This window comes from Schistocerca gregaria, chromosome 5 (assembly GCF_023897955.1).
Source record: "Schistocerca gregaria isolate iqSchGreg1 chromosome 5, iqSchGreg1.2, whole genome shotgun sequence".
Taxonomy (NCBI): Eukaryota; Metazoa; Arthropoda; class Insecta; order Orthoptera; family Acrididae; genus Schistocerca; species Schistocerca gregaria.
This window is the reverse complement of record NC_064924.1, coordinates 209,633,329-209,647,089: the sequence shown is the minus strand read 5'-3', so window position 1 is coordinate 209,647,089 and position 13,761 is coordinate 209,633,329. Positions and strand designations below refer to the sequence as shown.

General features: G+C 44.7%; 1 non-coding gene across 1 annotated transcript; it reads left to right on the top strand.

Annotated features, from left to right (window-relative positions):
• The first annotated feature begins 1,886 nt into the window (after positions 1-1,886).
• Positions 1,887-1,959, top strand: Trnaa-cgc (transfer RNA alanine (anticodon CGC)). Its single transcript has one exon. It is a non-coding gene; the product is annotated as a tRNA-Ala (tRNA).
• Positions 1,960-13,761: the final 11,802 nt, after the last annotated feature.

Sequence of the window (13,761 nt, the reverse complement as noted above, 5' to 3'; positions counted from 1 at the left end):
TCCAGGCTCTGTTCACAGCATCATGATGGTCGCATTCGTGTTTGGCGACATCGCGGTGAACGCACATTGGAAGCGTGTATTCGTCATCGCCATACTGTCGTATCACCCGACATGATGGTAAGGGGTGCCATTGGTTACACGTCTCAGTCACCTCTTGTTCACCTTGACGGCATTTTGAACAGTGGACGTTATACTTCAGATGTGTTACGACCCGTGGCTCTACCCTTCATTCGATCCCTGCGAAATCCTACATTTCAGCAGGATAATGCACGACCGCATGTTGCAGGTCCCCTACCGGCCTTTCTGGATACAGAAAATGTTCGACTACTGCCCTGGCCAGCACATTCTCCAAATCTCTCACCAATTGAAAACGTCTGGTCAATGGTGGCCGAGCAACTGGCTCATCACAATATTCCAGTCTCTACTCTTTAAGAACTGTGGTATCGTGCTGAAGCTGCATGGGCAGCTGTACCTGTACACGCCATCCAAGCTCTGTTTGACTCAATGCTCAGGCGTATCAAGGCCGTTATTACGGCCAGTGTTGGTTGTTCTGGGTACTGAGTTCTCAGGATCTTTGCACCCAAATTGCGTGAAAATGTAATCACGTGTCAGTTCTAGTATAATATATTGGTCCAATGAATACCATTTTATAATCTGCATTTCTTCTTGGTGTAGCAATTTTAATTGCCAGTAGTGTGTATACATTATATTTTACTCTCAGTTGTTTTAGAGAGCTTGGCAGTTTGTAATTTATTTAGCGCAGTAATCTGTACCGCATTTAGTTCGTTGTGCGCAATATTTTTCAACCGCGTAGCTCCTCTAAGTAACGATGTAGTTGCAGTGTTCAGAAGGCAACTTTTATGCAGCTCTCCAAGCTAGTGTATCCTGTGCAGGCCTCCTAATCTCTTCACAACAACCGCAATATACGTCCTTTTTAACCTGTTTGCTATATTGTCTTGGTCACACTGTGCAATTTTTGCTCTCCACACTTATTTCCATCACTAACTTGACAAATTCGTTGATGCCCAGGGACGCGTTCTATTTTACTCAAGTTGTCCCCATAAATATTTTTCCCCAGTTAAATTCAGCACCTCCTCTTTTGTTATTCCACCTGCTCATCTAATCTCCAGCATTCTTCTCTGACACCAATGTCAAGTCTTCTTGTCTAAGCTGCCTATCCTCCACGTTTGAGTTCCATACAAGACTACACCCCAGACAAAAATCTTCTCGAAGGACTTCCGGACATTTAAATTTATATTTGATAATAACAAATTCCTCTTTTTCAGAAATGCTTTTATTGTTATTACTAGTCTATATTCGATACTTTCCCTACGTTCAAAATCATTATTTATTTTTCTCTCCAAGTAAAACTCGTCTACTACTTTTAATGTCTAGTTTCCCAGTCTAAATTTCTCAGAATTGCCTGATTTACTTCGACTACGTTCCATTGCTCCTCTTCCAATTTCATTGATGTTCATCTCACAAGCTCTTTTCAAGACAGTATATCCATTCCGTTCGATTTCAAGTCCTTAGCCATCTATGACAGAGTTATAGTGTCATCGGCAAACCACAAACTTTTCATTTCTTCTCCTTGAAAGGTATTCCCTTTACAAATTTATCCTTCGTTTCCTTCAAATAAATTGCTCTGAGGACTATGGAATTTAACATCTGAGGTCATCAGTCCCCTAGAACTTTGAACTAGTTAAACGTAACTAACCTAATTACATCACACACATCCATGCTTGAGGCAGGATTCGAAACTGTGACAGTACCGCCTAGAACCGCTCGGCCACATCGGCGGGCTCGTTTACTTCACAGCTTATCCAATACACAGATTGAATATCGTCGGATATAGGCTATACCCCTGTCTACTCTCTTCCGAACCGAGCGAGGTGGTGCAGTGGTTAGCACACTGGACTCGCATTCGGGAGGACGACGGTTCAATCCCGTCTCCGGCCATCCTGATTTAGGTTTTCCGTGATTTCCCTAAATCGCTTCAGGCAAATGCCGGGATGGTTCCTTTGAAAGGGCACGGCTGATTTCCTTCCCAATCCTTCCCTCACCAGAGCTTGCGCTCCGTCTCTAATGACCTCGATGTCGACGGGACGTTAAACACTAATCTCCTCCTCCTCCTCGTCTCTTCCGAACACTGCTTCCCTTTCATGTCCTTGGACTCTTGTAACTGCAATAGATGACGACATCCTCCTGAATAGTAACTGCCAGCAAATCCTTATCGGGGACTATTTTACCGCCAGAAAATGTTACCCTAGAGGATACCATCATCTTTCAGCCAACGGCAGAGCTGTATACGCCCTGGGGAAAAACAGGCTATATTTTCCCCTTGTATTGAACCGTTTGCAGTTGCAGCACAGGAAACCTATGTTTGCTAATGTTACAAACTGTTGTCCGTGCAACATCTGAAAAGGCAGTTGTCCCTCTTCAGAAACCACAGAGTAGTCGGGCCTCTTCACAAATACCCCTTCGATGTGGTTGTACCTGCAATATGGCTATCCGTATATAATCACTGAGGCAGGCGAGGCACCTTACCTCGGAAAGATCTAGGGTCGATGGGGCTAATACCGTTTTTGCTAAACCTACTCATAAAATCATAAAATTTGCTAAATATAATCCACAGAAAGATATTTTTACGGGTGACGGGCATCTTTGACATTTCTGCAGAGTCGAGGAGCGCCACGGTATGGCTTTGCTTTTTGGCGCTCTGTACTTCATAACACTTCCGAAGGTGTCCTGTTCCTGCTAGTACTTCTGTCATTGCTCTATTACAGTGTTAATCGTTAGTCGTATCAGACGTTACCAGCTAAAATCTTCTTCTGTAGTGGTCAATCCAAGAATTGGTTTGCAATAGATACAATGGCAGCTTGTCTCCATTCTGTGCGTCTTTCAGCTTTTCTCTTCATTTCTTTATAGGTGTTACAGCCCACATCTTTCACGATTTGATCCATGTACATCAGCTGTGGTCTTCCTCTTGATCTTTTTCCCTCGACATATCCCTCTATGATTGTGTTCGGCAGTCCTTTGTGTCTTAATAGATGGCCTGTAAATTGCACTCTTCTTTTAACAATGAAACTCCAGAAGCTTCTCTTCTCGCCTGCTCTTTCCAAAACCACTTCGTTTGTGACCTTCTCAATACATTTTATTTTGAGCATGCGTCTATAGCACCACATTTCAAAAGAATTTAGCTTCTGGTCTTCCTCTGTCCCGAGAGTTCATGTTTCACACCCATAGCATGCCACACTCCACACATATGATTTCAAAACTCTTTTCCTGATTTCAAGGCTGATGCTCTTAGATGTTAAGATGTTTTTCTTCTTGTTAAAAGCAGCCTTTGCTTGAGCAATTCTACTTCTCACTTCTGCCTTGCTGCTTCCATCCCTGGTAATACACTCCTGGAAATTGAAATAAGAACACCGTGAATTCATTGTCCCAGGAAGGGGAAACTTTATTGACACATTCCTGGGGTCAGATACATCACATGATTCCACTGACAGAACCACAGGCACATAGACACAGGCAACAGAGCATGCACAATGTCGGCACTAGTACAGTGTATATCCACCTTTCGCAGCAATGCAGTCTGCTATTCTCCCATGGAGACGATCGTAGAGATGCTGGATGTAGTCCTGTGGAACGGCTTGCCATGCCATTTCCACCTGGCGCCTCAGTTGGACCAGCGTTCGTGCTGGACGTGCAGACCGAGTGAGACGACGCTTCATCCAGTCCCAAACATGCTCAATGGGGGACAGATCTTGCTGGCCAGGGTAGTTGACTTACACCTTCTAGAGCACGTTGGGTGGCACGGGATACATGCGGACGTGTATTGTCCTGTTGGAACAGCAAGTTCCCTTGCCGGTCTAGGAGTGGTAGAACGATGGGTTCGATGACGGTTTGGATGTACCGTGCACTATTCAGTATCCCCTCGACGATCACCAGAGGTGTACGGCCAGTGTAGGAGATCGCTCCCCACACCATGATGCCGGGTGTTGGCCCTGTGTGCCTCGGTCATATGCAGTCCTGATTGTGGCGCTCACCTGCACGGCGCCAAACACGCATACGACCATCATTGGCACCAAGGCAGAAGCGACTCTCATCGCTGAAGACGACACGTCTCCATTCGTCCCTCCATTCACGCCTGTCGCGACACCACTGGAGGCGGGCTGCACGATGTTGGGGCGTGAGCGGAAGACGGCCTAACGGTGTGCGGGACCGTAGGCCAGCTTCATGGAGACGGTTGCGAATGGTCCTCGCCGATACCCCAGGAGCAACAGTGTCCCTAATTTGCTGGGAAGTGGCGGTGCGGTCCCCTACGGCACTGCGTAGGATCCTACGGTCTTGGCGTGCATCCGTGCGTCGCTGCGGTCCGTTCCCAGGTCGACGGGCACGTGCACCTTCCGCCGACCACTGGCGACAACATCGATGTACTGTGGAGACCTCACGCCCCACGTGTTGAGCAATTCGGTGGTACGTCCACCCGGCCTTCCGCATGTCCACTATACGCCCTCGCTCAAAGTCCGTCAACTGCACATACGGTTCACGTCCACGCTGTCGCGGCATGCTACCAGTGTTAAAGACTGCGATGGAGCTCCGTATGCCACGGCAAACTGGCTGACACTGACGGCGGCGGTGCACAAATGCTGCGCAGCTAGCGCCATTCGACGGCCAACACCGCGGTTCCTGGTGTGTCCGCTGTGCCGTGCGTGTGATCATTGCTTGTACAGCCCTCTCGCAGTGTCCGGAGCAAGTATGGTGGGTCTGACACACCGGTGTCAATGTGTTCTTTTTTCCATTTCCAGGAGTGTATAATTGTCCAGATAAGTATATTTATCAACTTGTTCAAGCAGTTCATTGCCTACATGGACAACGAATATATATGATAAGATATGCCGACGATATAGCTGTCCTAGCTGAAAGTGATGAGGCTCCAAGCTACAGAATATATGCGGTTCAGTCACATTAATGAGACCACCGCCTACGTTCGATGTTAACGTGCAATAACCACTCACAGACGACTGGTGGCGGCGCTAGCAGAAGAGGGTGTATAATGTGTGTCGGATGACGCGGAAAACAATGCAGTAGTTGTCGTAATACGGAAATGGAGCGATTTATTCGACGTCCGAAACGCCATAGTCATCAGCTTTCGGGCCAAGGATGGAAACGTTTCCGAAACGGCTAAATTTGTAAATTGTTGGTGGGCCGCCTTGATTAGAGTATATCGTGCATACAAAAATGGAGCTAACCCAAATCGGCGCAGAGGCAACTGGGATGCACCATGGGCCATAGATGACTGAAGTGAAGGACTGTTGCGGAGACGTGTACGGACAAATAGACGCCCAGATTAACCAGAGGGCTACTCAACGGTCGTTCAGCGAACGTTGTTGTGTATGGGCCTCCATATCAGGCGCCTGGTACGTGCACCCATTCTGACTGCTATACATCGGTGACTAAGGATGAAATTTGCACACCTGTTACGCAAATGGACGTCCACTGACCGGCGACAGGAAGCCTTTTCAGGCTTTTTATGCTCCATCGAACTGATGTTTGTTGACGCTGTAAGTAGGCTGTTTAGGTATTTATGTTGCCAACGTCACGTAGCGCTCTGTATGAAATCACTGACTGTGCTTTGTGCAGTCTGTGCTTGGTTTGCGCTGATGGACTTTGCTATTGTACTGTTGGGCAGTTGGATGTGAACAGCGCATAGTGTTTCGCAGTTGGAGGTGAGCCGCCAGCAGTGGTGGATGTTGGGAGAGAGATGGCAGAATTTTAAGAGCGGACGATCTGGACGTGTGTCCGTCAGAGAGAGTAAATTTGTAAGACTGTATGTCATGAACTGATATATATATTGTGACTTTTGAACACTATCAAGGTAAATACATTGTTTGTTCTCTATCAAAATCTTTCATTTGCTAACTATACCTTCAGTAGTTAGTGACTTCAGTAGTTAGAATCCTTTATTTAGCTGGCAGTATTGGCGCTCGCTGTATTGCAGTAGTTCGAGTAACGAAGATTTTTGTGAGGTAAGTGATTAATGAAAGATATAGGTTATTGTTAGTCAGGGCCATCCTTTTGTAGGGGTTATTGAAAGTCAGATTGCTTTGCGCTAAAAATATTGTGTGACACTTTTGTGTTGATCAGAATAAGTAAAGAGAGAGATGTCTGAGTACGTTCAGTTCTGCTCAGCTGTTTGAAAATCAAATAACGTAAGAGGTTTATCAGCAGAGTAATTCACTAATTTTTCTAAGGGGACGTTACAACGCATAAGGCGTGAAACTACTAGAAGCAAGTACCCAGCAGCAATCGCCGTAAGAGTCCAGGCCAAATAGCATTCCCTGGGTTGTCTCGTCATTCTGGAAGGTACAATGGGTCAAAACAAGAATACATCTATCCTTGGGTATAGTCTGTTTTTCCTTAGCGCCATCACAGTTACCAGCAGGACACGTGACGTGTGTGGTTCAAAGAGCACAAGGATGAGTTTACCATATTGCTCTGGCCACCAAACTCCTCGGATTTAAACCCAATCGAGAATCTGTAGCACCATCTCGATCGGGCTGTTCGTGCCACGGATCCTCAACCAAGAAACCCAGTGCAGCCGGCGACCTTCTAGAACCTCATTGACCCTCTTCTTGCAGGCCTCGCAGTGGTCTGCGCTGCAAAAGATGTTTATTCAGGCTTTTTACAGATGGTAGCATTAATGTCACTGGACCGTGTAGTTTCAAGATGGCATACTGAGCCGACTGAGAAACTATGAGAACGATACTTGAACAAAGAGAGAATACGTAATTTTGGGCAGGATGTTAGTTCGAAGTCCTCTGATGAACGCTCGCAGGTTGATGTACAGGGAGTGAAATCAGACCGCGTACAAAGTAAAGATACTTCGACTGTCAAAATTTTAACAGCGAATTGTCGAAGTATTAGTAATAAAGTTCCCGAATTTACTGCCTTCCAGGAAAGTTGTCGCGCTCAAATTATTCACAGTACCGAGATATGGGTGAAACCTGAAGTAAAGGCTCTGAAATATTTAGCGAGGCTTCCAAAGGACTGAAAAGGGCACATGTCATCCCCGTTTTCAAGAAGGGACGTCGAACAAATGTGCAGAACTATAGACCTATATCTCTAACGTCGATCAGTTGTAGAATTTTGGAACGCGTATTATTTTCGAGTACAATGACTTTTTTAGAGACTAGAAATCTACTCTGTAGGAATCAGCATGGGTTTCGAAAAAGACGATCGTGTGAAACCTAGCTCGTGCTATTCGTCCACGAGACTCAGAGGGCCATAGACATGGATTCACAGGTAGATGCCGTGTTTCTTGACTTCCGCAAGGCGTTCGATACAGTTTCCCACAGTTGTTTCATGAACAAAGTAAGAGCATACGGACTATCACACCAATTGTGTGATTGGATTGAAAAGTTCCTAGATAACAGAACGCAGCATGTCATTCTCAATGGAGAGAAGTCTTCCGAAGTAGAGTGATTTCAGGTGTGTCGCAGGGGAGTGTCGTAGGACCGTTGCTATTCACAATATACATAAATGTCCTTGTGGATCACATCGCAAGTTCACTGAGGCTTTTTGCGGATGATGCTGTGGTATATCGAGAAGCTGTGACAATGAAAAATTGTACTGAAATGCAGGAGGATCTGCAGCGAATTGATGCATGGTGCAGGGAATGGCAATTGAATCTCAATGTAGACAAGTTTAAAGTGCTGCGAATACATAGAAAGAAAGATCCCTTATCATTTAGCTACAATATAGCAGGTCAGCAATTGGAAGCAGTTAATTCCATAAATTATCTGGGAGTACGCATTAGGAGTGATTTAAAATGGAATGATCATATAAAGTTGATCGTCGGTAAAACAGATGCCAGAATGAGATTCATTGGAAGAATCCTAAGGAAATGCAATCCGAAAACAAAGGAAGTAGGTTACAGTACGCTTGTTCGCCCACTTCTTGAATACAGCTCAGCAGTGTGGGATCCGTACGAGATAGGGTTGATAGAAGAGATAGAGAAGATCCAACGGAGAGCAGCGCGCTTCGTTACAGGATCATTTAGTAATCGCGAAAGCGTTACGGAGATGATAGATAAACTCCAGTGTAAGACTCTGCAGGATAGACGCTCAGTAGCTTGGTACGGGCTTTTGTTGAAGTTTCGAGAACATACCTTCACCGAGGAGTCAAGCAGTATATTGCTCCCTGCTACGTATGTCTCGCGAAGAGACCATGAGGATAAAATCAGAGAGATTAGAGCCCACACAGAGGCATACCGATAATCCTTCTTTCCACGAACAATGCGAGACTGGAATAGAAGGGAGAACCGACAGAGGTACTGAAGGTACCCTCCGCCACACACCGTCAGGTGGCTTGCGGAGCGTGGATGTAGATGTAGATGTCGAGGAACGTATATCGAAAAGACAGGTTAGAGACATAGGAGAGGGAGTGTTCATTGCAGTCGACAAAAATATTGTGCCTATCAAGGTCAAAATAGAGTTTAACTACGAAGTTATTTAGACGCGAGTAACAGAACCAGGAGAAGTCATGTTAATTATCGGATTTTTTAATGGCCATTTAATCCCACCGTGATAGTCCCAGGATAATTCAAAGAAAGTCTACGCTCAATAGCGCGTAAATAGTCAGACCATGCCAGATTAGTCGGAGGCGTCTTCAACCTGCCGTGTGTAGGCTGGAACGTTTATGGTTTCACTGGTTTATGGATTGATTCCAGGTGGTGCGGACAGACACTCTTGTGAAGTAGTTTTAAACAAATTTTCCGAAAACTGCCTTGAACAGCTTGTTCGACAGGAAACACGCAGTGAAACATTTTAGGCCTTGTAGCTGTGAAGGTGTATCGGAAAGTAACACACAATAATTGTTTTCTTCCCTGTTACTGCAACTGGATTGTAGAAATTTCATCACGGTATAGTTTGAAGTTTTTGTTACAGAGGGTATTTTGTTTTCATGTGCAGATCTAGCTAGAGAAGCCTGATTACTAAACAAACATGGTGCAAATGTTACTGTAGTCAACTTGTGAAGAGCAGCGAAGTGTACTTCCATATTTGTGTGCCAAAAGGACATGCGTGTCATGTATGGATGGGGATGACTGTATGGGCCACAACAGTGTCTTCAGGTAGTGTGCATTCTTCCAAGAAGGCCGTGTGAACCTTAGTGATTCTCCACGCTCAGGGCGTCCTATAACAGCCGCAAACCCAAAGAATGTCGGAGCCATAGAGGCAGCAATTTTGAACGACCGGTGTGTGCAACTGCGAACCTTATCGCAGTAGTTGATCATTTCCTGTGGTGTGATGTAGGGTACTGCTCATGACACGCTGAAATTTCTTAAAGTCAGTGCTCGCTGGGTGTCTAAGACTTGACAGACAATCACAAGGGTCAGCGAATGGTGACAAGCCTGGATCACTTAATGTTACGCCGCAGAAGGGCATGACTTTCTGAAACGAATCGTTACTTTTGATGAGTCGTGGCGTACCAAAACACGCCCAAAACCAAGCAGGCCTCTATGGAATGAAATCATGCTTGTTTCCCAGTGCGAAAAATATTCAAAGTGACTCACTCTGTTAGGAATGTCTTTATGCCAGTGTTGTTGGATACACATGGTGTGTTATTGGTGGACTTCACTAAACACGAGATCATTGTAAATGCTGCAGCCTACGTTAAAATTTTGGTTGTGTCGGACCCATCGTGACAAATGCTGCAGCATTAATGCTGACGGTGTAAAACTTCTTCATGACAATGTTCGCCCCCATGTTGCCGCTGCTATTCGTAAGAAAATCGCCAAATTTGGGTGAGAGGTTCTCCAGCATCCACCGTACAGTCCGGACTTTGCACTGTCGGACTTTCATTTGTTTGGTTCCGTGAGGAATTCCTTGCCGGCCACAGCTTTGCGACTGACGCGGAAGTGAAATCAGCGGTTCGCAGATGGCTGTATTCCGACCAAACGGACTTCTGCGAATAGGATATATTGAAACTGGTACCACTATGGGAGAAATTTGAGAACGTTGGGGACTATATAAAAAGTAGGTAAAAGGTGCAAGTTCATTTGTGATTTTTTTACCTATTAAACTTATTGATAATAAAATTATGGTGCTTTACTTTCCGATCTTCCTTCATCTTATTCACCTAGTAATTCGTTTCATGACTTCAAGGCAGTGCTTGGCGACAGTGCTGCCACCATCCGTCACAAATAAATTCGATGCTAAACACTCGAGTCCATTGCGCTCGAACTTAAGTCACCGAAGAATTACGTCACCTGCGAAGTGTTCCGAAGAAATGGGTGTACAGATCGTCAAACTGAGAGGTCGTCGCAGCCAAAACTGAAGAACGACTGAGAAAGAGATTGAGACAGGGGAAAATAACCGAAGAATTGCTTACTTACAATATGCTGGCCCAATATCCGGAAAGATCAATAGACTTCTGCGGAAAAATTGGCATCCATTGTATTGCGTTCCTGGCTACAAAGTTAAAAAGTATTCTTTATAATGTTAAAGACGGTCTAGGTCTCCGAGAGCCTAGTTTGTACCGCAGTCCGTGCAAATGCGACATGTTCCACAGGGGCAGACTATTAGGGCAGTCGAGAAGAGATGCAATGGACATCAGTGACTCACCCGACCAAAACAACCAAGCAAATCAGCTGCCAACGAGCATTGTCTCGAATATAATCAAGAAACGAAATACGACGAGAACAATACTGTGGTGTGTTCTATCCTCTGCTGTGGGCTGATGTAACATGCATTTACAACAGAACTGTTTATTACAGTAATCAAACAAAGTACGCTTCTGAGAGGGAATACCTTCACAAATTGATAACTGAAAACTATCATGGACATTATCTCGAGGAGCAGGGAAGACAGCTCGGCACCGTCCTACGACGCAAGGACCTGTTAGGCAGCCAGTGGTAACCACGGCGAAGACTACGTAAAATTTGAGACAATACAGTCTATTTTTAAAAGGATTTGAAATGCTTATTTCTTTTGTCAATAATTCCATTGTATTTAACAATGTCAGAAAAAATATTGATGTGGCAAACTTCCGTGACATCAGAATAAAACCAAATGTAGGATTGTATTGGAACATATGAGTCGAGGCCGCTGTACTACCAACTCACGTGGACTCACAATGCGCGAGTAGAGTGGTGAAGTCGCTTCGAAGGTTTGACGGTTATTTTTTCGAAAACGAGTGATTGTTGGCACCTAAGCCGAACCAGGTGTCCGTTTATTTTCAACCTGCCAAGTTTCGACCGTATTACAGAGCGACCTACGGCGGGCTCCCCTTCTCAGCTGGTATGGGACGAACAATAGTTGACAATTTGGTTGGAATCCAGGCAGTGAGTAAACTGAAACGTCCCCTTAGAAAAATTTACGAATTACTGTGCTGGTAAACCCCTTACGTTATTTGATTTTCAAACAGCTGAGCAAAACTGAACGTATTCAGACATTACTCTCTTTACTTATTCTGATCAACGCTAAACTGACACATAATATTTTTAGCGCAACGCAATCTGACTTTCAAAAATCCCTACAAAAGAATGGCCCTGACTAACAATACCCTATACCTTTCATGAATGACTTACCTCACAAAAATCTTCGTTACTCGAACTATCGCAATACAGCGAGCGCCACTACTGCCAGTTAAATAAAAGATTCTAACTACTGAAGGCACTAACTACTGATAGGCATAGTCAGCAAATGAAATATTTTGATAGCGAAGAAACAATGTATTTACCTTAATAATCTTCAAAGGTCGTAATATATATCAGTTCATGATATCCAGTATCAAAAATTTACTCTTTCTGGCGGACACACGTCCACATCGTCCGCTCTTAAAATTCTGCCATATCTCTCCCCACATGCACCACTGCTGGAGACTCATCTGCAATTGCGCAACGCTACGCGCTGTTCACATCCAACTGTCCAACAGTACAATAGCGAATGTTACAACAATGCCTACCAACCACAGACTGCACACAGCACAGCCAGTGATTTTCATACAGAGTGCTACGTGGCGTTACCAATATAGAAACCTAAACAGCCTACTTACAACACATAATTACACAACTCGCAGCTCGTGAAGGAGACATTGCACATAAAATAGAAACGACAACTCGGCTTTATACTCATAAGAACACCATTAAGCCTGAGTGTGAGCATTTATCTGGCTAAAGTGTTTCTGATCAGGCCATGGGCACCTTCACGAGGGCTGCCACTTACTTAAGCAACTGAAAATCCTCCTGTGTTAAACGTAGCTTGTAATTTTTGGAATCCCTCGTCATTAGAGATTCGTACATTTCATGCCACGTTATTCCCAAAATTTAACTTTCGGCCTTGGAAACTGATATATACAAAGATATAAACAATTTTACCATTTTTTTTACGATAGTAGGGTCAAGTCCTCAGTGACACCCCGCCCCCCTCGCTTCCACCCCCACCCCCCTATCCCCCTCCCTGCCCTGTACTACATTCAGAACACAGTCCTGCTTTACTGACTAAGCGACGTAGGAGACAATCTAAGCAGCCCTCGCATGTTATGAGTTTTCGGAGAACGAAAATTTCCTATTCCAATCAACATGGACTCCGCAAACAGAGATTTCACGGAACGCAGCTCGCTATGTTCCTTCATGAGATCCAGAGAGCCGTAGACATCGGCACCCAAGTTGATGCCGCGTTCCTTGATTTTAGGAAATTATTTTATGCAATTACGCAGTGAACAAGATACGAGCTTAACGAGTATCGGAGCTGATTTGTTGCTGGATTCAGTACTTCTTTACAGAAAGAATTCAGCCTGTCGCTATTGACGGAACACAAGAGACAGATGTAACTGTAATTTTTTGAGTGCCTTAATGAAGTGTAATAAGACCGGTACTGTTATAACACACTGCCTGAAAAAGAAGAAGCTATATTCGAATGTCAATGTAACTTCGTACTCGAACATACTATTGGTGGGTATGTAAATGATTAGAGTTACAGTACTACATCTACATCTACATACATACTCCGCAATCCACCATACGGAGCGTGGCGGAGGGTACCTCGTACCACAACTAACATCTTCTCTCCCTGTTCCACTCCCAAACAGAACGAGGGAAAAATGACTGCCTATATGCCTCTGTACGAGCCCTAATCTCTATTATCTTTGTGGTCTCTCCGCGAAATATAAGTTGGCTGCAGTAAAATTGTACTGCAGTCAGCCTCAAATGCGGATTCTCTAAATTTCCTCAATAGCGATTCTCGAAAAGAACGCCTCCTGTCCTCCAGAGACTCTCACCCGAGTTCCTGAAGCATTTCCGTAACACTCGCGTGATGATGAAACCTACCAGTAACAAATCTAGCAGCCCGCCTCTGAATTGCTTCTATGTCCTCCCTCAATCCGACCTGATAGGGATCATAAACGCTCGACCATTACTCAAGAATAGGTCGTATTAGTGTTTTATAAGCGGTCTCCTTTAGAGATGAACCGCATCTTCCCAAAATTCTACCAATGAACCGAAGACGACTATCCGCCTTCCACACAACTGCTTGCCCCACTTCATATCGCTCTGCAATGTTACGCCCAAATATTTAATCGACGTGACTGTGTCAAGCGCTACACTGCTACATTACTAATAGAGTATTCAAACATTACGGGATTCTTTTTCCTATACATCTGCATTAATTTACATTTATCTATATTTAGAGTTAGCTGCCATTCTGTACACCAATCACAAATCCTGTCCAAGTCATCTTGTATCCTCCTACAGTCACT